The 27685-nt window shown below is 42.2% G+C and overlaps 2 long non-coding RNA genes across 2 annotated transcripts in view; both read left to right on the forward strand.

The window, feature by feature from the left end:
• The window catches only part of LOC309490605, a 200228-nt gene that overhangs the window by 96399 nt on the left and 76144 nt on the right, over positions 1 to 27685 (forward strand). The gene's annotated exons all lie outside the window — the stretch shown is intronic.
• LOC309490631 lies at positions 3796 to 27133 on the forward strand. The gene is made up of 2 exons (XR_014202788.1): positions 3796 to 4459; positions 26626 to 27133. It is a non-coding gene; the product is annotated as an uncharacterized lncRNA (long non-coding RNA).

Below are 27685 nucleotides of genomic sequence, written 5' to 3' on the forward strand. Positions count from 1 at the left end.
ACGTCCCCACTTGGGTAGATTTTTCCTAAACCTAACTATCTGGGGTGTCTCCAAATGGACACCCAACTCTGTACCTGGGTCTCATCTCCTGGCGACGTCCCCACCTGATATCTGAGTCTCGTCTACAAATCGACGTCCCCACTTGATATCTCCTAGTCTAACTTGTTTTCCTAAACTAACCTGCTGCGCAGCAGAAATTAACAGACAGACATCAGCAAATGTCCTCCAAATGCTTTAATAATGGCCGGGAGAGTCTTCGAGCAGTTCTCAGAGAAACTCTCCCAAGAAGAATCAAGGCCGGAGGATCTCAGACAAATTCTATTGAGACTCCCACCGTAAAACACATATACAACAGTTTTTATAGAATCGGGGTATGGCATAAATGTCAGGCTGCATTACATAATTTCCCCATTATTTGATTGGTTCTTCATATGCAAACCCCTCTGTTACTAGGTAAAGCAAACTTTGTTTTAATGATGACTTCATTCGTTAATCACAAGATTCTAACAGACTGTCTAGTTTCATTTCCCAAACTGTTATTTTTACATACATACATACGCACACAGTCAAAGTTTTCCATTGGTTTTGTCATAGTACATCCTGTTCAAATTGTTAGATGTTAAAGTTATAAGGTTAGATGTTAGAAACATGGTTAGTTTAATATACAGTTTAAAATTTCCACGACAAGAGTATCACCCCCTTGTGCAGCTGTCTGGAGAATAGGCGGCCAGCAACGCGGGCCAACACAAGTACATAAGCACATCATAGGGGAATACAGAGCGGCTCCGCCGGTCTATTTATAGAGAGTCTCACCCCTTTGTGCAGCTCAACCAGAAGAGCTAGCAGTTACATGAGAGTAGTCTGCACATGAACAACTGGGCAGAACATACACATCAATTAGACTGATAAAAGTTTAGCCTGCAAGGCGGGAACTTCCAGGTTATAAAGCCTCACGAATGTAGAGGGGGAGGCCCAGCCTGCCGCCATACAAATGTTGTGAATAGAAATCCCGCTGGACCAAGCCCACGACGAGGCCATGCCTCTAGTGGAATGGGCTCTGATGCCCAAAGGGCACTGCAGATGTTTGGACGCATAAGCTGCTGCGATAGCATCCACTATCCATCTGGACAGGCTATGTTTCGAGGCAGCAAGACCCTTGGTGCGCCCACCAAACAAAACAAAGAGCTGCTCAGAACGCCTGAAGGCGAAGGAGCGCGTGATGTAAACTCTCAGCGCCCTGACGGGGCATAGGAGGTTATCACTGTCCTCACTATCGGATGCTGGCAGAGCCGATAGGGAGATGATCTGCGCTCTAAAGGGAGTGCCAATCGCCTTGGGGACGTAACCATGTCTCGGTTTGAGGATAACTTTAGAGTCATTTGGTCCGAACTCAAGACATGCGGGGCTAACAGATAGCGCGTGTAGATCCCCCACACGTTTTACTGATGACAGAGCTATCAGAAAAACGGTTTTGAGCGAGAGGTATCTTGGGGAAGCGGATGATGAGCTCGTTCCTTCCTATCGCACGGCTGCGCATCGAGTCAGTGAACGCTGCAATAGCTGCAACATACACTTTGAGCGTGGAAGGGGACCTGCCCTTGTCCAACAGCTCTTGAAGGAAGGAAAGCACCCACAAAACCCCACACGTGCGTGGGTCCAGGCTCTTTGTAGCACACCATTTGGAGAACACTGACCATTTAGACGCGTAGAATCTTCTCGTAGAAGGAGCTCTAGACTGCGTGATCGTGTTCACGACCCTTTCTGGCAAGGCAACGGGTATCCGTTGATTATCCACGCATGCAGAGACCAGCCCTCTGGATGGGGATGCCAAATCGATCCACCGGCTTGAGAGAGAAGATTTTGCCTCACCGGGATCGGCCATGGGGCTATGTGCGACAGCCTCACCAGCTCTGGGAACCAGGTTTGGTTCTCCCATCGCGGGGCTATAAGGAGCACTGAGTGGTGCGTTTCCCTGATCCTCTTGATTACCTGTGGTAACAGCGAGATCGGAGGGAAAGCGTACAGCGGGCAGCTGGGCCAGGTTTGGGCCAGCGCGTCCTCGCTCTTCGAGAGGAATCTCGGGCAATGAGCGTTGTCTTTTGACGCAAAAAGGTCGACTTCCGCTTTGCCGATAAGGCGCAACAGTGACTGGACTGTCTGAGGGTGCAGGGACCATTCTCCCGGGGGAATGTTGTCCCTGGACAGTCTGTCTGGGTCGACAATCTTGTGGCCCGGGACATGTGCGGCTCTCAGCGAGCGCAACGAGTGATGGGCCCACACGAGAAGGCGTTCTGTCAGTTAGCAGAGATTCCTGGATCTGACACCGCCCTGGTGGTTCACGTAGGACACCACGGACATGTTTTCCGAGCGGACTAGAACATGGTGGCCCTGTATGTGTGGGAGGAAACGCTTCAGCGCGTTCTCGACCACTATCGTCTCCAGACAGTTTATATGAAGGCATTTCTCCTGGTCTGGCCACAGGCCAAAGACCGGTCTGCCCTCGAAAAGAGCGCCCCAACCTAAGTTGGAGCCTTCTGTCGAGATAACCTTTCGGTGCGAGACAGCTCCTATTGTCACTCCCCACTGGTACCAGTCGGCCGCTGACCAGGGTTTTAGTGCTGAAACGCAGCTCTGAGTCAGCTGCCGGATGCCCAGGCTCAGTGAGGCACTCGAGCATTTAATCAGCATTGCAGCGGGCGCATACGCAGTAGACCCAGCTGAAGCACTGCTGCAGCTGATGCCATACAACCCAGCATCCTCTGAAATGTTTTTAGAGGTGCGACGCTGCCTTTCTGGAAAGACGCGGCCAGGCGTTGAACACAGCGTGCGCGCTGTGTCGACAGCCGGGCCGTCATTGCCACAGTGTCCAGTTCTAGACCCAGAAAAGAGGCTGACTGACTGGGCAGTAATGAGCTCTTGGTCCAGTTGACCGTGTAGCGACAATGAGAAGGAACCAACCACAAACTAATCTTCTTCCAGAAAATTAATTCAAACTTTCCACTTCCTGCCGAACAAAGGGGAAGATTTGGTCAGGACTTCGTATCCTCATCAATCTTGTCATGGGGTCCAGTCTGACTAATTAAAAGAGCCCCCAGCACTAACGAAATAACTGGTCAATGTTAGCTTTGTTGCCAAAATACTGATTGGTTAAGAGAAAGACAGAGACCAAGGTCTCACACAAGAGTCCTCACATTCCAGATTAAAATTACCCAACCCAGAGCCATGAATCATTCACAGTCTCCAGAAAGTCTGCTAACCAAAGACTTTTATTGGTTAACTTTAAGGAAGAACGTTGTCAACGTTTGATAGTTTTGCAAGACGGATCGGTTCAGAAGATGGTACTGCTCAGGGCCCTAACAAGAGGTCACATGACCCCTGCGACTAACAGACCCCGTCTTTCTTAACCCTCTGAGGTCGGCAAACGCGCCGGCGCGTTTTGCCGGATTTTCTCCACATTGTAGCACTATAAACTTAAATTACTCCATCATTTATGGTCATACAGAAAAAAGAAATATAAAAAAAGTATCTGTGATATTTCTCCTTTTGTATGTGTCCACTTACAATCAAATCAAAACATTGTGCTTTTGTAAAATAAAGAAAATAAACAGGGTGTGCGTTCTGCCTCTCCGTCGCGGTGAACTTTTTTTTCTTGAGCACGTCTATAAACTGAAACAAAACTCAGCGAATACTTGTTACACATTTATGAGCCATATACCTTTATAAACATTTAAGTGTGTACTTTTAAATAATCGGATTCAAAACGAAAACAAATATTCTCTGTTTAAGTAATTTGTATAAGTCAAGTCAAGTCAAGTTTATTTGTATAGCGCTTTTCACAATACAGATTGTATCAAAGCAGCTTCACAGTATTAAATTAAAATAATACAACAAAGTTTGTTTCAAGAGGAATTTATTGATTGATAAAATTAAATTAAATATCCCCAAAATATCCCCAACTGAGCAAGCCAAAGGCAACAGTGGCAAGGAACCGAAAAACTTCATCAAGTGACCTAATGGTGTCCTAAAACTCCATCAGGTGACCTAATGGAGAAAAAAAAACCTTGGGAGAACCCAGGCTCAGTCGGGGGCCAGTTCTCCTCTGGCATTTATGAGCTAGAGGCCGGATTGTAGTTTGAACTGTAGGATTATATGAATGCCTGGCTGAAGAGATGCGACTTTAATCTAGTTTTAAACTGGGAGAGCGAGTCTGAGCAACGAACAGTATCAGGAAGACTATTCCAGAGTTTTGGAGCCAAATGTGAGAATGATCTCCCTCCTTTGGTGGTTCTGGATATCCTAGGTATGACCAAAAGCCTTGAATTTAGTGATCTTAAAGAGCGCGATGGATTATAGGGTGATAGAAGATCCGTTAAATAGACTGGAGCTAAGCCGTTTAGGGCTTTATAGGTCAGTAGCAATACCTTGTAATTAATACGGAACTTTATAGGTAACCAATGCAGTGATGATAAAATCGGTGTTATATGATCATATTTTCTTGATCTAGTAAGAACTCTAGCGGCGGCATTTTGGACTAACTGTAGCTTGTTTATTGAGGATGCAGGACAACCAGCTAGTAAAGCATTACAGTAATCCAGTCTCGAGGTCATGAATGCATGAACTAACTTTTCTGCATCAGAAACTGATAGCATATTACGTAGCTTAGCAATGTTTCTAAGGTGGAAAAATGCTGTTTTTGTAACATATGAAATATGATTTTCAAAAGACAGGTTGCAATCGAGTATAACACCCAGGTCTTTTACTGTAGAGGATAAAGTAACAGGACATCCTATGATGTTAAAGTTGTATTGTGCGAGGTTTTGTGGGCGGTTTTTTGAACCGATAAGTATTACCTCTGTCTTGTCTGGATTTAATAAAAGAAAATTACGGGTCATCCAATCTTTTATATCTTTAACACACTCTGTCAATTTGGAAAATTTTGCGTTTTCATCCGGCCGTGATGAAATATATATTTGAGTGTCATCAGCATAACAATGGAAACTAATTCCATGTTTCCTTATAATATTTCCAAGTGGCATCATATATATTGAAAATAACAGAGGGCCTAATACAGATCCCTGCGGCACTCCATAGTTTACTGGAGTTATGATCGATTTTTCTCCATTTAAATAGACAAAATGGTAGCGGTCAGATAGGTATGATTTGAACCAGCTTAGTGCTTGTCCTTGAACACCAGTATAATTTTGTAGTCGATCTAAGAGTAATGTATGATCTATAGTATCGAACGCAGCACTAAGATCAAGTAAAACTAGTATTGAGACCAACAAGATGTCCAGCTTCTCAAACGCTTGCTCATTACAGTTAATTTGGCCACGCCTACTCGCGCAAAAGATATTCACATGCTAATCTTCACATGGAACGCGGACTCGCTCATTACCTCAACAACAAAACACTTCACTTCACTTTTCGTCGAGTTTGAAAGACGTGCCTGAGCTTACATTGGATTTAGGATACCTCAGAAGAAGAAGAACGCGATTTGAAGACAAGAAAGATGTAAGGTAAGAAATTCTTACATAGCCTAGTTTGTTATTGTTGCATAAATGTCACGTTGCAGTTGAACTGTTGCTAGATATATGGGGAATATTATAATATTTAGACCCGTGTTTACTGTGTTTGTGGATATCTGCTCAAACATAGATATGTTTATGGTAACCATAATGTTTTATATTTGAGCGTGATCGCGTTTGAATGTATCATATTTTGCAAGCGATCGCGTTTGAATGTATCATATTTTGGATGAAAGCAAAACACAATAACGATAATCAATATATTTTTCTCTAGCTTAGTTGTTACTGAAATCTTTTGGAAGATTTATAGGCTGCTATAGGTTATTTAATGTTATTATTATTTTATCCGCACTGCGCATATACCTTATGCCTACAAGGCACAACAATCCTGGTGTTCATTATATTATATATCGTTGGAAACATGTGTGTGTGTGTGTGTGTGTGTGTATTCTGTGAATTTTAAAAAGGAATTTTAAAAAGCAATTTTAACCAGAAAAATCTAATATTTATTTCCAAAATCGTGCAGGCCTTTCTCTTGATATCAGTATGTTCACTTTTTTTTTTTCAGGTCCCAGATGCCACTGAGGACTTCAACATTCACATGAGTCTCAGTACGTGAACATGGTAAAGTGAAAATCTTGGAAATTAAAGGTATGTACAATGTTTTTAGGAATGGCACAAAGGTCTCTGTCTTTGAAGTGCTTTTTTGGCATTTGTTGTATCTTTGGATTATGTTGTGTTGTAAATAAATCCAAACAATTTAAAAGCCATTCTTTTTTAAATCTCCTCATTTACAGTATTGTGCAAGGTTGCTCAGAATGATAGGCCCTGATAGCTCCTAATAGGGCCGTTAGGGAGGTTCTTTGTCTTTCTCAGGTGAGAAAAGCTTACATATTAATGAGCTTAAAATGAGCGTAAAATTTTTAAATCAATATATTGTCTTATCTGAATGAGCAGTCAGGGTGATTTTCACATAGTTCTGCAGCAAATATTCTAGGCTACGTCATACAATTTTCAAAAGTCTTGTGAAGAAATAATCAGTATGGGTTTCATGGCCTTATTTCAGTGAGAATTTTTTTTTTGTATTTTCAAAAACCATGCATAAATGTCATTATCTCAAAACTACAAACTTTTACATACATGCTGCTGATATATTATTGTAGCAGAGTTTGTGCTGAATACAGTGTAATTAGACTTTAGCCATGAAAATGTCACAAGTAACAGAAATAACCAGAAATGTCAGAGCATGTCAGAACACCTCCAGGGCCCAGAAAACAGCTCAGACCTCAGAGGGTTAAGGACCAAGGAGATGAACAAAACAGACATCAGCAGGAACTATACATGACCTCAGATTGGAATTTCTTAAACCCCATAAACTTTACACACCAACACACTTTACATATCAAAATAAATAAAATCATCTCAGAACAAGTTTCGATGAACATCATGCAATTACATAATCCTATGTTGTTTCTACAATAGATGTGCATGTTTTAATAAGTTTAAATCCCATGTAAGTCATTTAATGGTTATAACTGTTAGATGTTTGAATGAAAGTGTGTTCATATCAGTATGATCGTATGCTCGTGATTCAAAAGATGGCTTGATTGAAATCTGTGTAAAATGTTTCGTATTCTTATAATACTGACAATGTCTAAACTGTGGCCTCTGTTCTCTCTGTTAGTAAGGAGAGCACAGATAAGCATGATTTACGACCAGAACTGAAAAGAACGCCACCTCCTAAATTTAGCCAGTGTCTAATTGGCCAGAACTCATCCTGGAGGTTGGACGAACTTTGAGTTTAAAATCTTAAGACCCAAAACAAAGTTTTAGAAGAGCTCTCAAAAAAGGCAGAACAAAGATGAAGAAGAGCAGACGATGGTTATAGCCTAACCATGTAACAGACGACCAGACCAACCCAAATTAAGATCAGATGGGTTAGATTCATTTCCAGTCATCTAGCTCCTTTCCGTATCTCATTTTCTTTCTTTCTTTTGTGTTATTCTTCTTTTCCGATTGAAAGTCTCAGTTTTAAGTTAAGTTTTGCTGCAAAGTTTCGGTCCACGATTCACGGCTGCAACGCACGCTTTCAACTTCAAAGACTTTTCAACCATCCGCCATCCACGCCACAGACATCTATCCAGGCACGAGGAGACCAGCCAACGAACGAACCCCTTTGACGCTGACCTAAGGAATTCCCAAAAGGAACGCAAAACGAGCAAGTACCTCCAGACTCTTAAGCTGAACTGGTGTATTGATATAAATTTAATAACCTGTCTAAGAAACGATAGAAGGGTTAATTAATGATTGATGGTTCGTTCCAGGTCATGTCTTATAAGTGCATATAGAATCTTGAGATTTCATCATCTCACTCATCATCTCACTCTTTCCTCACTCTCTTCCTTTCTGCAACTCGTATGAATGTGTGTGTGCGTGTTTATGTTAGATATTAGTTTTATGTGTTAGTATATAATCAATAAAGTATTGTTTGTATTTGAAAAGAGAAGTATTACTTGTGTTGTGTGCTTACGAATTTATTGTCTTGAACTGCGATCTAAGTTACTTATGCTTTTACCCTTGATTTATTTCTTAATTTACTGTTAGCTGGGGATCATTCTTTCTTGGCCAGGAAGATATTATATTTCCTAGAGTTTATAATTGTTTATGCTTTCTGTTCATTGGATGAACTGATAAAATGATCATACTATTGATTCTGCTACAGTAAATTCTGAAAATAATTAAATTATTAATTATTTATCATAATCCGTTATGAATAATAATTAATTATATTTATACGGGCGTATAAACGCTACAACCGTGAGACCCGGGCTTTCCAGGTGGCTGAGAAGCACTGTTCTGTGAGAAATAAGTTCTTCCTCTGACTGTGCTAGAATCAGCCAATCGTCCAAATAGTTAAAAATCCGCATGCCCTGACTTCTCAGGGGAGCGAGAGCCGTGTCCATGCACTTTGTGAATCTACGGGGTGCCAAAGACAGTCCGAACGGCAGGATGGTGTATTGATATACCTGACCGTCGAAGGCGAATCTCAAGAATAGCCTGTGACGGGGTATTATCTGAATCTGAAAGTAAGCGTCTTTCAGATCGAGGGAAATAAACCAGTCCCCCGGGCGAATTTGCGTGAGGATCTGTCTGGTTGTGAGCATTTTGAACGGTCTTCTCACAAGAGCTTTGTTCAAATATCTCAGATCTAGTATCGGCCTGAGAGCTTCGTCCTTCTTGGGCACGAGGAAGTAACGGCTGTAAAAGCCTGACTCGCTCAGAGAAGGGGGTACCGGTTCTATAGCCCCTTTGCACAGAAGTTTCGCTATTTCTGCACGAAGTAGGTGTGCTACTTCCCCATTCACTCTCGTCTCGGTTCGTGCTCGAAAGCGCGGGACGGCGAGCGAACTGCAACGAATAGCCCTGCTTTACTGTGCTCAGCACCCATTTTGACACGCCTGGAATAGCTTCCCATGCTTTTGCATGTACGGCTAGGGGCAGAATGGCCTCCGGGCTCCGATTGCCACACTCTGTGGGCTTCGAGAACCTGATTCAGAGGCGCGCTCTCTGTGCTCGAATACGGCAGCTCGCAGACAGCGATGGCTGGCCGTTTTACACACAATGTCCCGGTGGCTTTGGATGGGGAGCATATTGTGCGAGGAACGGTGCGCGAGAGCGGCGCTGGGGGTAAAGTGCTTGTCAGTAAGTGTGAGCGCTCGTGAGCGGGCACAGGTCTTACATCCGTAACGTGACCGGCAGGGAGTGGCCGTGTAACAGAGCGGGCAGTGAGTACGTGTGGGCACGGGGTCGTGGTCACATGTCCTACATCTAACACTCGAGTGGCTTTTGCCAGCTTTATGAGTCTGGGCTCCGTGAGAGACACGGGGGGTATAGTGCTTGTGTGTAGGGGTGAACACTGAGATGTGGGCACATTTTTTACACTTAAAACACATGCGGCGTGAGCCGGACAACCAGACATTATGCTCTTTTTGAGATTTCTCTGGGTGGCGGTTGTATGCAGGCGAGCGGGTTGTATCACCGGATAATGCACATCTGCAGTAGCCATGACTACAGGGACTGGCAGAGCAGAACGCTTTGACGGTGGTCCGGCCGCGGCGGGACTTAACCATCTTTTCCTCCAGTGAGCTGCTAGGAGGACTTTGCGGGCTCGGGTTTCAGCGTGATCTTAGGCCGGGGTCCCCGCGGGGGAGGCGGCCTGTGACGGCTGGTCGAGCGCGATCTAGGGCGGCCGCCCTGTCATTGCTGCGAAGACGGAGGCTGAGCTGGGCGCTGGGTGGAGCTGATACAATCAATACCACAGTGATACAATCTAATGAAACGCTCGTACAAAAACCTCTATTCCACTCGAGTGAACACACACTCCATCAGAGAGAGAGAAACAACACTTCAACACACTGATATTAGAAGATCCTCAGCTCTTCTCAACACTCACTCATTCAGATTTGACTAAATGCTTTCTGATATAACACTGTTTAAAGAAATATATTTGATGAGCTGTGACCTCTGAGGTGACCTTTGACCTCTTTGATCATGGATGATGTTGTGGAGTTTCTCATAATGATGCTTCTGTTCTTCATATGCAGATCAATCATCATGATTCACAGAAAAACCTGCAGCTTCAAATAAATGAATCAATAATTCTGAACATTTCAGATGCACATTGTTTAATATATAATGACCTGATTATGAGTAGAGCCCTGCATTTCAGCCCGAGCCCGACGGGCCCCGACTTTTTTACGCCCCTAGGGCCGGGCTTCGGGCCAATTTTCACGTCATAGTTCACATGCGGGCCGGGCCTCGGGCCTTTTTTGAGTTATCCTTCTTTTTATATTTTTAGACATTAATAAAAAAAAATATGAGAAGTTGACGTCGACGATAGAAAAACAAACATAGAAAGACATTTAATAACCTCATAACTTTCATAATCTTATAATTACACTGACATATGATTGACATGACAGTCGCACGCACGCATGCACACACACACACGCACACAGAAGGTTTCCCGTCAGCGGAACCAACGATTCACCTCATGTGCAAATAATGGAGAATATTAAGAGAAAAATCGCAAGTGATAGAAGAGAGGTTCCATTCACATTGAAAAATTGCCAGCAAAACCTTTACAAAACCTCTAATCAACACATAAGATTAAAAGCCTAAACTTTACAGCTAAAGTCTAATCAACCTAACCTTACCTAAAGTAACGTTAACTTAAGTTAGTTAACGTTAGCCTAAAAGTTGAGATGCTAACTGACTTTTCCCGAAGACGCACTATACCATTTCTATAAAGTAAATATTCAACGGAAGCGTGTCATTTACATGAAAGAATGTGTCAGAAACATTTGTATGTACTATTTGTGTAATTTTGGTGACTAAACTTACCTGAAATTAGCGAAGACAACAGTGAGAGACGGAGCTGCTGCTTGTCGTCACTTGAGCTTCTCGTCAGTTGAGCTTCCCGCCCGTTTCTATAGCAACTCCAGTTCAAATCTGGTTCAAATGCAACTCGAGTGCGCACGCCAATTAAAAGACGTAGAAGTCTCGCGTCATTTACATAAAAGAAGAATTGATGGAGGGAATTATTTGATAATCAGATAAAATATCCTGAAATGTGAGGTTAACATTTAAGTGTATAGGCTAGTGGCCATCACCAAACTGTAAACGGAATGAGTATATGAAGCATGAGTGTAAAACAATGTACAATTTATATAATAGGTTATAATAGGCTATAATATAATGTAATATATAATAGCCTATTATATTACATAGCTTTATAAATGGTAAACGTGGTGTTGAAATAAAATTGCAAAAACATTTATTGAAAACTAAACATGATATAAGGCATGAATATATTTTGTGAAATATACACAATATGTAGGCTACACATTTACAGATGTAACATGAGGAACAATTTAAAAGATTTATGTTCAATGTATTTTGAAATAATATATTTTCAAAATGTATTTCAATATATTTAACAGTGCTTCACATATGTGAATAGCATATCTATCTATACATCTATAAATTATGGGAAGGTCTGTCTGTCTGTCTGTCTGTTAACAACATTTTCAAACTTGACAGGTTTTTTGCTACGGGCACAAGTAAGTGCAGTGTAAAGTTTGACATAGTTTGGATTAGAAATGTAAAAGATATTGTTAAATATATGGGTAAAAGAAGGTAATTGTTTAAAAATAAACATTCTGGCATAAACACTCTGTCAGCTACACTGTTTACTTCTGAATATTGTTTTTTATTCACAGCTTTTCTCAGAGTTCACTGTGTAGCCTGCCTGAATCGTGTAGTTAAATTTTACTTGGTGCTTTCTTCCATGCATAAATAAAAATGTCACTGAACCTTTGCTGTGTAATTGTAACAATGAGCACTCAAACACACCTAAACAACAATTATTAAAAACACACACAAAAACTGATTTTGCACGGGCACTTTGCCATCATTTGTAGTAGCTATTCACACACTGTTTGCTCAAGCGTAGCGTTTTCTCTGAGTTCACTGTGTAGCCTGCTCCCTGAATCATCACGCTTACTCATTAGTGGATGTTCTGAATCTGTAAGTCAGCTATGCTGTTTACTTATGAATATTATATTTCATTCTGGTGTGCTTAACGTTATCACTACTGTGTAATAGTAGCTTATGCTATTCACCAACTAAACATATCCTATTCAATGCGTTCACAATTCTCTTTCACGGGCATCATTTGTAGTAGCCTTTTCACAAACTGTTTTTACTCAAGCGTAGCGTTTTCTCAGAGTTCACTGTGTAGTCTGCTCCCTGCATCGTGTAGTTCAATTTTCCACATGTTTTATGTCATTATTTCAGGATCAGTATTTGCTTTATACCATACACAAATAAAAATGTCACTGAACTTTTGCTGTGTAATTGTAACAAGGAGCACTCAAACACACCAAAACAACAATTACTAAAAACACTAAAAAAAAACTGATTTTGCACAGGCATTTTGCACTAGTTAATATTAATTTATTAATAGGCTATATAGTGCTGGTTTATTGGGGTGATGTTATAAACTACTGTGATGTTTAAAATGATTATATGGATATAGTCATTATACAAATCTAGTGATTGTAAACTAATGTTAAGAAGCGCACATTTGTTAACGAGTGTACTTAACATTGAGAATGTTCAGCAAACAACATGTTCCCAGAACGTTTTATGATAGCCTAAATATAACATTCAGAAAATCAACGTTATGAGAACTTTCATCCATCACAACATAACGTCATAAAGACGTTCCAAGAACCTTGTTCTAAGAACATTTTCTATCAACGTTATGAGAACGTTCATCCATCACAACATAACGTCATAAAGACGTTCCAAGAACCTTGTTCTAAGAACATTTTCTATCAACGTTATGAGAACGTTCATCCATCACAACATAACGTCATAAAGACGTTCCAAGAACCTTGTTCTAAGAACATTTTCTATCAACGTTATGAGAACGTTCATCCATCACAACATAACGTCATAGAAAGGAACGTCTTTATCAACTTTATGAGAACGTTCATCAATCACAACATAACATCATAAAGACGTTCCAAGAACCTTGTTCTAAGAACATTTTCTATCAACGTTATGAGAACTTTCATTAATCACAACATAATGTCATAAAGACGTTCCAAGAACCTTGTTCTAAGAACGTTTTCTATCAACGTTATGAGAACTTTCATCAATCACAAATAATATCATAAAGACGTTCCAAGAACCTTGTTCTAAGAACATTTTCTATCAACGTTATGAGAACTTTCATCCATCACAACATAACGTCATAAAGACGTTCCAATAACCTTGTTCTAAGAACATTTTCTATCAACGTTATGAGAACTTTCATCCATCACAACATAACGTCATAAAGACGTTCCAATAACCTTGTTCTAAGAACATTTTCTTTCAACGTTATGAGAACGTTCATCCATCACAACATAACGTCATAAAGACGTTCCAATAACCTTGTTCTAAGAACGTTTTCTATCAACTTTATGAGAACGTTCATCAATCACAACATAACATCATAACGACGTTCCAAGAACCTTGTTCTAAGAACATTTTCTATCAACGTTATGAGAACGCCTCGGTTACGACTGTAACCTCGGTTCCCTGAAGAGGGAACGAGCGTTGCGTCGAGAAATGACGCTATGGGAACGCTTTGCGTGATGACGTCTTGAAGCACATGTAAAATCAGTCCAATGGTGTGGCGGAACGTCAGAGGCGGGTGACGTCACGTACCAGGAAACTATAAAAGCCGGCCCAAAACAGAAAACGAAAGCTTCGTAAAAGTCTGAAGTCGAGCTGACAGGCATGAAGGAGATATGGCAGGGCGACGCAACGCTCGTTCCCTCTTCAGGGAACCGAGGTTACAGTCGTAACCGAGGCGTTCCCTTTCAAGGGAACTCCCGTTGCGTCGAGAAATGACGCTATGGGAACGTCTATACCAACGCCTCCATAGCTACAAATGTCTGTCCTGTGTGAAATCCGTAGAGCAGCACTAGGAAGACAAAACATGAGACCCTGGAGCAGAGTCTAGATCCAGAGAGTAAAACCTGACGAAAGTGTGCGGTGAGGACCAGCCTGCCGCATCACAGACGTCCTGTAATGAAACTCCTGAAATAAGGGCCTTAGAGGCCGCCATACTCCTCGTCGAGTGCGACCGGACAGCCAAAGGAGAAGGCTGCCCAGCCGCCTCATAAGCAAGTGAGATAGCCTCGACCACCCACTTGCTCATCCTTTGCTTAGACACCGGGCCCCCTTTGTTAGGGGACCCAAAGCACACAAATAATTGATCACTTTTACGCCACAGGGCAGCTCTGTGGACGTAAGCGTCTAACGCCCGCACAGGGCAAAGCAAATTATTAGCCTCCTGGTCAGCATTTTGAAAGGGAGGAGGACAGAAGGCCTGCAGAACAACAGGTCTGACCACATTAGTGGGGACCTTGGGGATATAACCCGGTCTCGGATGAAGGAACGCTTTAACCATACCCGGAGCAAACTCTAAGCATGACGGAGCAACCGACAATGCTTGAAGATCCCCTATTCTCTTGAGAGAAGAAATAGCCAGAAGGAAAAGAGCTTTCAGAGTAAGAAACTTCTCAGGAACCTCCTCAATAGGCTCAAAGGGGGCCTGGGATAAGCCTTGTAGCACAAAGGACAAATCCCAAGGTGGCACCCTAGAGCGAACTGCAGGCCTCAGCCTCCAAGTGCCACGAAGGAAACGAGATACCAAGGGGTCTTTCCCCACAGACATTCCACCCAAAGGAATGTGGTAAGCACCTATGGCCGCCACATAGACCTTTAAAGTGGACGGGGTCAGACCTGCAGTGAACCGTTCCTGCAGGAACTCCAGCACTGTACCAATTGGGCAGTGGACTGGGTCCAACCGACGGTCACTACACCAAGAAGTGAATACTCTCCACTTCAGGGCATAAAGTTTCCTCGTGGAGGGAGCTCTGGACTGTAGAATGGTCTCAACAACCTCGGTTGAGAGACCTGAGGCCCCCTCAGAGGCCAAGCCCACAGGTTCCACAGTTCTGGCCGAGGGTGAAATATCGAGCCCTCTGCCTGGGACAGAAGGTCCCTCCTGACGGGTAACTCCAGAGGATGCCCGTCGAGGAGGGACACAAGATCGGGAAACCATACTCTGCCCGGCCAGCGCGGGGCTATAAGAAGTAGATGGACCCGGTCCCTGCGAACTCTTTCCAGAACTCCCGGGAGCAGAGCAACTGGGGGAAAGGCGTACAGACGTAGCCTCGGCCACGTCTGTACCATAGCATCCAGTCCCAGAGGAGCTGGATGCGTGAGGGAGAACCAAAGTGGACAGTGAGACGTCTCTCGAGACGCAAACAGATCCACTTGTGCTTGGCCAAACTCCCTCCATATCAGCTCCACCACCTCGGGGTGGAGCCTCCATTCCCCGGGCCTCGGCCCCTGCCTCGACAGAGTGTCTGCTCCTATATTCTGGACCCCGGGGATGTAAGCTGCCCTGAGTGACAGTAACTTCCCCTGGGACCACAAGAGGATATGGCGTGCCAAGTTGGATAACGGGCGCGAGCGCAAACCCCCTTGGTGGTTGATATAGGCGACTACCGATGTGTTGTCCGTATGTACTAGCACATGGTGCCCCCTGAGATCTGTGATAAAGCTCCTCAGAGCCCGGAAGACAGCTAACATCTCTAGGCGATTGATATGCCAGGAACGATGATGGTCTTCCCACAGACCTTGAGACGAGCGACCCTCCAGGATCGCTCCCCAGCCCGTGAGGGAAGCATCCGTCGTTAGCAATTTGCGACGACAAGGAGCTCCCAACACTGGGCCCTGGGACAGGAACCAAGGCTTCTTCCACATAACCAAGGCACGTAGGCATCGCCGCGTGACCTTGATTGTGCGAAATGGGTTGCCCCTCGGGGAAAACCCCCTGGTCCTGAGCCACCACTGCAGGGGCCTCATGTGTAGCAGTCCAAAAGGTATCACGTTGGAAGCTGCTGCCATGAGACCCAACAGTCTCTGGAACTGTTTGACAGTGAGTAGCTGGCCTAGCTTTACACTTTTCACAGCTGCAAGGATGGAATCTATCCGTGGCGGTGACAGGCGCGCCTGCATCGACACAGAATCCCAAACCACGCCTAGAAAAGTGGTCCTCTGTAGTGGAGAAAGCACACTCTTCTTGGCGTTCAGCCGTAACCCCAACTCTTTCATGTGGGCGAGAACAACATCTCGATGTTGAACCGCCATCTGATGCGAATGAGCTAAAATCAACCAATCGTCGATGTAGTTCATAATGCGAATACCCTGGAGGCGCAGTGGCGCCAGAGCTGCATCCATGCATTTGGTGAAAGTGCGGGGTGATAAAGCTAGGCCGAATGGAAGAACTCGATATTGGTATGCTTTGCCCCCGAAAGCAAACCTCAGGAACTTCCAATGACACGGACGGATGGATATATGGAAATATGCGTCCTTGAGGTCTATCGTGACAAACCAGTCCTCGGACCTGATCTGTGGCACGATCTGCCTCAATGTTAACATTTTGAACTTGAGCTGCATGACTGACTCGTTCAGAACTCGAAGATCTAAAATGGGACGCAATCCCCCGTCCTTTTTTGGAACTATGAAGTACCGGCTGTAAAACCCGGTTTCCCTGCTGGAGGGAGGTACATATTCTATGGCCCCTTTCTCTAACAGAGTGTTCACTTCCTGTTCCATAACCAGAACCTGCTCGGGGCCCACCACTGTGGGCAGGACCCCCATAAACCGAGGTGGGCGTTTCTTGAATTGTATCTGATACCCTTTTTCCACGGTCTGCAGGACCCAACGAGAAACATTTGACAGTAGCTTCCACGCTGTCAAAGATTCTACTAGAGGTACCAGCCTCTCGAGACTGGTTTCTGGATTTTGTTGCTGTTGAGTAGTCGGTTCGACGCCCTGTAACGGCGAACCGGCAGGGAACGACCGAACAGACTGCTCTAGCACCCTCCTCGGAGGGGGCGGGCATCCCGAGGCCACTACGTTTCCGGGTGGACCTTGAGATATGTGCTCGCCGGAGACCGCTGCGCCCTGTAACACCAGAGGTGGCAGGGTTGGCAGAACGGTCCCCTGAGGGTACCGAAGAGAGACGGGCACCGTAAAAAGAGGTGTTAACCGCTCTGCTTCGGGGGGAACTACCCTCATTTGTCCTGGGTCCTCGGACGTCAGGACTTCTTCCCAGCAGCCTTCTTGGCAGTAATAACGGTCCTCAGATCCGTTTTACCCCTCGAAGACTGCTGGGTTTGAGCGCGCCCTCCGTGTCCCCGAGGTTTTTGTGGGGGAGCACGGGAGGAAACGCTCTGCTTCTGAGTGGCACGGTGCTCAGCGCTCTTTTTAGAGGAGTGAGGCTGCTCCCGCCCAGCAGCCTCATAGAAAGAACGGCGGGGGAGGAGTTTTTGCAATGCAGCTGCCTGTTTAGCAGCTTCCTGAGATTTAGCTACCGCACTGTTTACTGCATCGCCAAATAAACCCACAGTGGAAACCGGAGCATCTAAGAGAACATGCTTTTCTCTCTCTTTTATATCACTCAGATTGAGCCACAGATGCCTCTCAGTGGCCACCAGGGCTGCCATAGACCGCCCGATTGATTTAGCGGTCTCCTTGGTGGCCCTGAGAGACAAATCTGTGGCTCTGCGTAGTTCAACCACTGTATCGGGACCAATTCCCCCGCCCTCCTCTAAATCCCCCAATAATTCTGCCTGATAGGCTTGCATAATGGACATCGTATGCAGACACGCTGCTGCTTGACCAGCGGCTGCATAAGATTTATGAAGTATATTTTACTGGCTTAGAGGGAAGTGAAGGAGCTTTCAGGGAAGATGCCGTTGCTGGAGAGAGATAGCTCGCAAGCGTCTCCTCCACCTTCGGCATCTCCCCATAACCATAATCTTTATAATTCTGAATAGATGAATAGTGAGATGTTTGTGGTGCATACACTCTGTATGAAACCGGTTTTCCCCACGATCTCGACACCTCGGTGTGGAGATCAGGGAAAAACGGAAGGCTTCTTCGCTGAGGCTGAGCACGAGATGGCAGGAAGCGTTCGTCGAGCTTACTTTTCGAACGAACGTCCTGCCTATCCTCTGGCCACTCAATAGATAGTCTGTCAACTGCTCTAGTAATAACATCGAGCAGTTCCTCAAACGCATGAGACTGAGGTGGCGAATCCTCAGACTCAGCTTCAACACTCACAACATCCAACTCCTCAGAGCTGGACAATTGCAGTATTGGTGCCTCTATCAGGGGGGAAGAAACCGCAGCGCGTGCTTCCGCACCCTGATGAGAGGCACTGGATCTGTCAGATTGATGCTGAGATAAGGCAGAGCCCGTCTCAACATCCACTGACAGATCCATTTGCGAACCCCAGGTCTGAGATCGCCGCCGAGCCTCAGCCGCGGCGGGACCCGAGCCCTGGGGAACGTGGTCGGGATTGAACCGAGCCAAACGGGATCGGAGCGTACGCAATGGAAGCGCACAGCAATGCTCACAGTCACCACCCTCGAGTGCTGACTGGGCATGCTCCTCTCCCAAACAAACAACACAAAGAGTGTGTGTGTCACCTCCCGTTAAATAACGCGGGCAGGGATGGACACACACTCGATACTGCTGCTTGCTCGCCATAACTGAATCAATATATATATATATAAAGACAGATTTCAACACAGAGCGCAACTGAAGACTCAGAAAGCTTTCGTTTTCTGTTTTGGGCCGGCTTTTATAGTTTCCTGGTACGTGACGTCACCCGCCTCTGACGTTCCGCCACACCATTGGACTGATTTTACATGTGCTTCAAGACGTCATCACGCAAAGCGTTCCCATAGCGTAATTTCTCGACGCAACGGGAGTTCCCTTGAAAGGGAACTTTCATTAATCACAACATAATGTCATAAAGACGTTCCAAGAACCTTGTTCTAAGAACGTTTTCTATCAACGTTATGAGAACTTTCATCAATCACAAATAATATCATAAAGACGTTCCAAGAACCTTGTTCTAAGAACGTTTTCTATCAACGTTATGAGAACGTTCATCAATCACAAATAACGTCATGAAGACGTTCCAAGAACCTTGTTCTAAGAACGTTTTCCATCAACGTTATGAGAACCGTTCATCAATCACAAATAACGTCAAAAAACGTTCCAAGAACCTTGGTCTAAGAACGTTTTCTATCAACATTATGAGAACCGTTCATCAATCACTAATAACGTCAAAAAAACGTTCCAAGAACCTTGTTCTAAGAACGTTTTATATCAACGTTATGAGAACGTTCATCAATCACAAATAACGTCATAAAGACGTTCCAAGAACCTTGTTCTAAGAACGTTTTCTATCAACGTTATGAGAACGTTCATCAATCAAAAATAACGTCATAAAGACGTTCCAAGAACCTTGTTCTAAGAACGTTTTTTTCTCAACGTTACAAGAACGTTAATAACGTTGTATGAACGTTCCGAAAACATTATTTTAATCACGTTTTGTACTAACATTTACACAACTTTTAAAGAACGTTAGTGAAAGTTCTGGGAACGTTCCCTGTTAGCTGGGGACTGGGTTAAAATCTTCCACTGTGGATGCTATTCTTTTTCTCCACGATGCTCTGTAAAAGACTGTTCTAACTTTTCGTTTGATTGGACTTTATTTTCGTTTAACTGTTGGAAACTACTGATGTTTTTCGTTTTTCGTTCGATTGGACTTTATTTTCGTTTAACTGTTGGAAACTACTGGAAAAAAGAATGGCCATGTTCTGTGGTGCATTTTTGAGGTAAGATAACCTGCAAGTTTGTTTTTGATTTATTTAATTTAATTTGTTTAGATTGACTATTGCTCATTTCGTTTGCGAGCGCTGTTGCGAGGAGCCTGAGCCTGCCTCAGTATTTCAAAAAAAATTACTCACTGTGGTTTAATAAATAAACATTAAACTAACTGTCTGTGTGATATGCTTGAAGTGTTTTATATCTATGGATTTTATTGTAGCTAAGTAAAGTATTAGCGTTGATTTGAGAGGCTAAATTGATCAAACATGTTTTACTCGCTGTTGGCTCGGCTTGCTTGGCCGTCATTTTTTTTTTTAAATGCTTCAAACATTTGTCTAAATTAGCTTAATAAAGAAATGAAATGAAAAGAAAAGAAACATAACTAACAAAACAGACATATTTTAATGGCAGTCTGCCGCTGTAAAAAAAAAAAAAAAAAAAAAAAACGGGCTCGGGTCGGACTCGGGCTGATAATTCTGATGAGCTGTCGGACACGGGTCGGGCTAGGGCCTGAGCGTTTCGGGCCAGGGCCGGGCTCGGGCCTAGATTTGAGGCCCGTGCAGGGCTCTAATTATGAGTCCTGATGAACTTCATGCATGTGGAAAATGTGGGAAAAAAGACATCATGAAAATATTTCCCAGATAGCAACGTCAACACTGATTCCAAAGACCATAATGGACTTTTTTATTATTACTCTAAATATAGTAAAACTGATTTATTTAGTTCTTGATTTCTCATTGTTAACATGCTTGTAAAGGTGTAGCACAGAACTGAACTCAGAGAAACTGCTGCGTATGACATATGTTTAAAATGATCTACATTCATGATTCTCCAGACAAAACCTAGTGTCTTATCAGCCTGACAAACATAAACAAAAATATTTCACAATTAATAAATATGTGCAATTAATCACTAAATGGTTCAATAACATTATTCTGAAAGTAAAATCTTCTATGTAGAGTTTATGAGTTTGTTATCAGCACAAGCTGTTGTAAATCCTGCCCACTTCTTTGCATTGTCAGCACATGCTTCAGTGCTCTGAGAGTGTTTATAGTGCTGTGAGTTTAACACTTCATGACTGAGAGCAGAACACAATCTTCATCATCACACAAGACTAAACTACAGCAATGAACACAATCAACATCTTCATCTGGACCATTGCACTGTTTATTCAAGGTTTGTGTAATACAGTTTTTTATAATGATTATTAATTATCTTAAAATGTGAAATATATTAATCATTTTCATTTGTGTTTTCTTTCAGAGTGTAGAGGACAAGGTCACTGTAACTCAGAGTCCATCAATACCAGCAGTTCAACCAGGAGAAGAAGTCAGAATAAACTGTAAAACCAGCAGTAGAGTGGATAGTGGTTATGTATTAGCCTGGTACTCACAGAAACCTGGAGAAGCTCCTAAACTCCTCATATATTATGCAACAAACCGTTATACTGGAACTCCATCTAGATTCAGTGGCAGTGGATCTGGCAGTGATTTTACTCTGACCATTAGTGGAGTCCAGACTGAAGATACAGGAGATTATTACTGTCAGAGTTATCACAGTAGTGGTCCAGTGTTCACACAGTGATAAAGAGTCGTACAAAAACCTCTGTCAGTCAGACGTCACAGTGACTGCACTGATACAGCTGAGAGAAACTGCAGCTGCTGATGGAGGATCACAAACTACACAATATCAAACCTTTCACTGACTTTATTCATTTATTATGATGTAAGTAAACATGTAATATAATAATATAATATAATATCTCTTACTAAACTGGACTAAAATGTGGAGAACATGTGAGTGCTGCTTGTCCCTGTAAAACTTGCCACTACAATATATAAAACTTAATGGAGTTTATTGAAAATAACTCAGTTTAGTTGGATTAACAGTGTTGGTCATCATTATGCACACTGTATATAATGAATCACTATATAAAGTCAGATGTCAGTGAGTATAAAACACTGAGAGTCCACAGTCTGAGCACAAGCGCTACTCTTCAGCACAAACCAAAAAAATTATAATAATCCTATGCTGACTTTTTTTTGATAAATGAGTTACATCAGCATAGAGACCCCAGCGCCGACAATTAAGCACAACAATAATAATGGGCCGCCGATGTACAAGTTTTATGGGCCGTTTAGACAAAAAAAAAAAAAAAGTGTGAGATGTATCGGCCCAAAAAGCACATCAGCCCAGCGGAGAAATGCCATGTCTAGTCCGTGTGGCAGACCCCAAATTTCAGAAATTAGTATCATAAGAGGGCACCAATGTTGCTCTTTTTTATTTAACAGAGGGATATGCATGACAAAAATGCATGACAGCAATTCCAAAAATCACCAATTTTATGTATGACCCTCCCAAAATTTGGCGCATCAAGGAATTAAGGTCAGTTATTTCATTAATTCATTATTTTTGGTACCAAAACATTTATACTTGGTGATATCTAGGTTGGAATATTGTCAAAACTTACTTGTTTCAATAATATAGTTACTATGATTATTTTTATGCATAAAACATAGTGGTGTACAGCTTTCACTCATTGTTTTAAACTGAAGACCAGTCTGTATGCTTCCATGTAACAGGTAAGAATGGATTTTGCAATGTTATATATTATACAATTATTGATTAATCTATCAAGTCAATTCATTGTATGCTAATTACCATGGATAACTAAACAACAAGTGAAGTGAAGCGCTCCACAGTAACATTCCAACTAATATGATTGACATTGCTGGGTATCAGTGCTTTAGAAAGGACAGAATTACAGGCAAGGGGGGAGGAGTATTAATATATATATCAAAGACACATTTAAATGTCATTTAATTGAACTGAACACCCCCCTGGAATGTTTAGCCCTAAATGTAACCCTATCGCCTTCAATGAATTTTAATATTTCTGTCCTCTAATCCACCTTCTCATAATGTTAAGTTTTATGATGAATTAAATGCTATAGTTAAACAACTGAACTCTTACAGAGAGACAATATGGTATGGTGACTACAATATTAACTGGTCTGACAAAAACTGTAAACATAAACTCAAAGCACTTATGACAAAATTCAACTATCGACAAATGATTGTAGGACCCACAAGAATAACAAGGCAGACTAAGACCCTCATTGATTTGGCATTTACTAACAGACCTGAACGAATAACAAGGATTTATTATTTAATTACTGTACTCTCGGACCACAACATGACTTTGACTGTTAGGAAACTGAGGAAGAAGCGCCTGCAGTACTTTGGTAAACCTGTTCATGAAAAAATACAATTCATTATTCCTAAAAGTAGAATTGTGCAATTTGAAAGAGAGCTTAAAAACATAAACTGGGAACAAATTATGACACTAGATGATGTAGAGGAGTCTTGTAATTTGTAATGTAAATGACTCTGGGTTAATGTGAATTAGTTCAAGGATCTAGGGAATTTTGGAAATATTAATAATCATAACTCATGGTCATAATTCATAAATCGCATATACATTTACTTTATCAATTATCGGTATTTACCTCTTGACTGGCCTGGTCTCGTTTATCAAATCAGTCACTTGTCCAGCAAATGTATGTAAGATAGCTTATCACAGTTCAGCCAGGGTATTACCGTATTTACAAACTCCAAGAAAGTTTTATCTTCTGGCCACGAACATCAAACTTTCTGAGTTTATGAATTAAAACTACTCAAGGTAGTCTATAATATCGAGCTTGTAGCTTAATTAGATCTTTTCATTTCATTGACTTCATAAAGGTGGGTTTTCAAACACAGAGACAGTGAAAAGTATAAATGGATTTTAATAAATGTAAAACCTAGAGAGATTATATGAGCTACCAATATAAACGTACGTAAAAATGCAAACAATAAAACAAACAAACATTTAACCAAACAAGAACATAAGAAATAACGTGATCAGAATAAATGAAATGAAAGAAAGAAAGGAGATAGAGAGAAGAGAAAAGAGGGTAACTTAATTCAAAGACCCAAGAGCTAGACACCTGAAATCAGCTTTTTAGAGAGATTCTGTGCTCTTTCAGTGTGGTGCTGGAAAAGTTTGCGTCTAGCGTCGTCTTCCGGTGTCGTTTCGCAAGACGATGTAAAGGCTCACTTGAATTTAACGTTACCGAGAAAATTCTGATCATTTCCCGTATGGAGGGAAAGGCGAATATGAACTTAGTTGCAAAGGACGGCAGCTTCTACATGACGCGGGCATGCGTCCCAGAGGCCAAGGCAAGGCCTGTCCAGCTGGTTGCGTTGGGAGGAGAAGCGCTGCGCGTGGAGAAGAAGAAGGTCAGAGCGAGAGAGAGAGAGAGAGAGAAAAGGCGAGTAAGAACTTTTAAAGGGAATCTGCTCCCCCCTCCCTTTGGGACAAAAGCCAATCGTATCTTCTGATCTGAAGCGGGAAAAAGTTCCTTTGTTTGTGAAGAAACGCCTACTTTGACTTTGTCGCGTGAGAGACAGAATTCGTATTTTCTCTTTCACGAAAGATAATACCCATAAGAATACATTTCATTGTAATCTCATACATATATGCAATTCCGTGAGATCACTACGATTAGAATGATACCAGAAGAATGGTGTGTACAGAATATCGGAATACAGATATGCATTTCGAATGTAGGATTCTGAGCATTTTAGGTGTCAATTGATTTCTATGATAGACCATAGATATCTCAATCTGCCATGGAAATTATACACACATAAAAATACATATCAAAAACATTGCTATTGGATCACATGTGTGGAAATGTCTGTTTCAAAGTCCACGAGTGTTTGTGTGTGGAGTATCTGGAATGTCTTTGAGGCTTGTCACGTGATTCAAAGGCATGTGGTTTTTACAGAGAGAGGGGGTTTTAAACAACAGGGTACCTTCTGAGGCAATGTGTGACTCAAATGTCTCTCTGGAGAACCACAAAGATGCCATTATGACAGTCCAAGCAGACTTGGGGCGTCAATCCAGACCTCTTGTTTTCTTAGACAATGAAGGATGTGTATGCGAGATCGGGATTCACTAATTTGAAAAGCAGCTGACCGGATGTCATTGTCATTGTTGCTACAAATTCTATGACCACATCTATTACAAATCTAATGGAAAAATTTACAAAGCTAATAAAATCTAAACAAAAACATTCCACGGTGCCCCGGATAAATAATGAAATACGAAAACTCATGAAAAATCGAGATTTAGCTTTGAAAACATCTTTAAGATCTAAACTTAATACGATCTCCTGACTTACAGAAGTTGATGATTTCAGACACACATGAGGCTTCATGATAGATGGAGTGACACCATGAACTCTGATTAGAGATTCACAATCAGTCCTGATACTTTCTGAACAGACTCATGATTCATGATCTTACTTTAGTGATGGCGGTTCATCTAGTGGAAGTGTAGCAGTGATGATGGTCACATGACTGAATATGGACACAGAGATGGACGTTCATCTGCACATCCTCAGTGTCTCAGGAGTCACAATAAAAATACTAAATAAAGTCATGATTCTGTAACTCTAGTGTATATTAGTTTGTTATCAGCACAAGCTGTTGTAAATCCTGCCCACTTCTTTGCATTGTCAGCACATGCTTCAGTGCTCTGAGAGTGTTTATAGTGCTGTGAGTTTAACACTTCATGACTGAGAGCAGAACACAATCTTCATCATCACACAAGACTAAACTACAGCAATGAACACAATCAACATCTTCATCTGGACCATTGCACTGTTTATTCAAGGTTTGTGTAATACAGTTTTTATAATTATTATTAATTATCTTAAAATGTGAAAATATATCATATACTGTATATCATTATATATATTATTTTTGTTTGTGTTTTCTTTCAGAGTGTAGAGGACAGATCACTGTAACTCAGAGTCCATCAATAACAGCAGTTCAACCAGGAGAAGAAGTCAGAATAAACTGTAAAACCAGCAGTAATGTGCATGGTGATACTTATTTACACTGGTACTCACAGAAACCTGGAGAAGCTCCTAAACTCCTCATATATGTGACATCAAACCGTTATACTGGAACTCAATCTAGATTCAGTGGCAGTGGATCTGGCAGAGATTTTACTCTGACCATCAGTGGAGTCCAGACTGAAGATACAGGAGATTATTACTGTCAGAGTGCACACCATACTGGTAGCTGGGTGTTCACACAGTGATAAAGAGTCGTACAAAAACCTCTGTCAGTCAGACGTCACAGTGACTGCACTGATACAGCTGAGAGAAACTGCAGCTGCTGATGGAGGATCACAAACTACACAATATCAATGTTTAGTTCAAAGTTTCCAAAGACCTTAAAAATATACATTTATCAGTGGTAATATATTTGATATGAAATAAGAGTTAGTGCTGATATTGATTATGGCACTGGGATGTTTTATTGTCAGTGTTTCAGATCACAGTATGAGAGCGATGCGGAGTGAAGCAGAAACACCAGTTGTTTTTAATGTGTAAGTGTTTAATAAAGTCAGTGGTCTTCACTATTTTCTTCATGACAGCCACACTGATGGGACGAAGTCAATAGGAGAGACACTTTTACCGCAAAGTATCAAAAGTTACATCCAGTCATAAATTACCATGTCTAAATATCATTCTTTATCATTTACCAGTCAAATTTGTATCTGAGACAAGATGATTTCCCTTAATGACAAAAAGCAGGATTAGAATATATTCATCCCAGAATATATATTTAATGACCTTAAGTTATGTATTTTCTACATTAGCCCATCATGTATCTAACCATCCAAGAGCTCATTCAGTGTTAAGAGCTGGACAGAAACTCTGCAGATACGCTTACTGTCACGGATCCACTCAGCACACCTCAGCCAGCGTCAACTCAACACACCTGGTCTCGATCACACTCACCCGAATTCTGATTATCTGCACCTGCAACTCATCACTTCACATGCCACGCTCACTCTGGATATAAACCCCAGTCACACCACAGTTCACTGTCCGGTCTCGTCTTCAGACGTCTGTGACTCCCCAGCGTTATTCCCAAGTGTCTCTGTGATCCCGCAAGTATTCTCAAGTTCAGACTTTCCATAACTCTCTGTGTGTTCTCTGTCTGTATCAGTGATCAGCTATTACCTGGATACCTCAAGATCAAGACCCGTTCTGTTTGTCTCCACCAGCGAAGCTTCCTGAATCCCAGCTCATTGCCCTAAGTGACTATATCTGTTCCATGCATACTAAAGACTCTAAGTTCAACGTTATATTCCCTGAGTTTGACCTTTTGTGCTTCCTTGCTATCCGGAGCTGCATACAGTGTCTAAATAAACCTTTGTTACCATTATCTCTGTGTCCTCGTCCATACAGTGGTGTGACACTTACATGAACAACTTGTGTTTCAGTCGGACTGAATTCATTCCAGTTGATGAATCTGAATGTAGAGTTTACATGAACTCTAAACATGTGATCGGGTTAATGTGCGCGTTTATTGTGCAAGATGGTAGAAAACTGTACATTTATTGTCTATTCCACCCACTGCTACTTTTACCACTTCAAGGTCAATTCCAAATCAAAACTATTTAGCATATTATTTGTAATTGAAAAGGTTTAATGACAAAATATGGAGTAATAGGAAAGAGGAGGTAAAGAGAGAGAGAGCCTCAAGAAAGGGACCCAGAGAAGAGAGCCAGAGAACCAAAGAGCCAGAGCAACAGTTACAATCTTCTTTTGTCCTTTTCCTGACCATGTGACTAAAACCCAAATGTGAGACATTCAAACTGACCAATCAGATAATTACAACTTCCCCCGCCGTACTAAAGCTGTGACAATTCATCGACCCTTTAAGCCTTTAGGAACTCCAAATGGTCATTAAAGAGGGGGTGGAAAACAGTAAAGC

Source organism: Leuciscus leuciscus (genome assembly GCF_965113295.1).
Source record: "Leuciscus leuciscus genome assembly, chromosome: 25".
Taxonomy (NCBI): domain Eukaryota; kingdom Metazoa; phylum Chordata; class Actinopteri; order Cypriniformes; family Leuciscidae; genus Leuciscus; species Leuciscus leuciscus.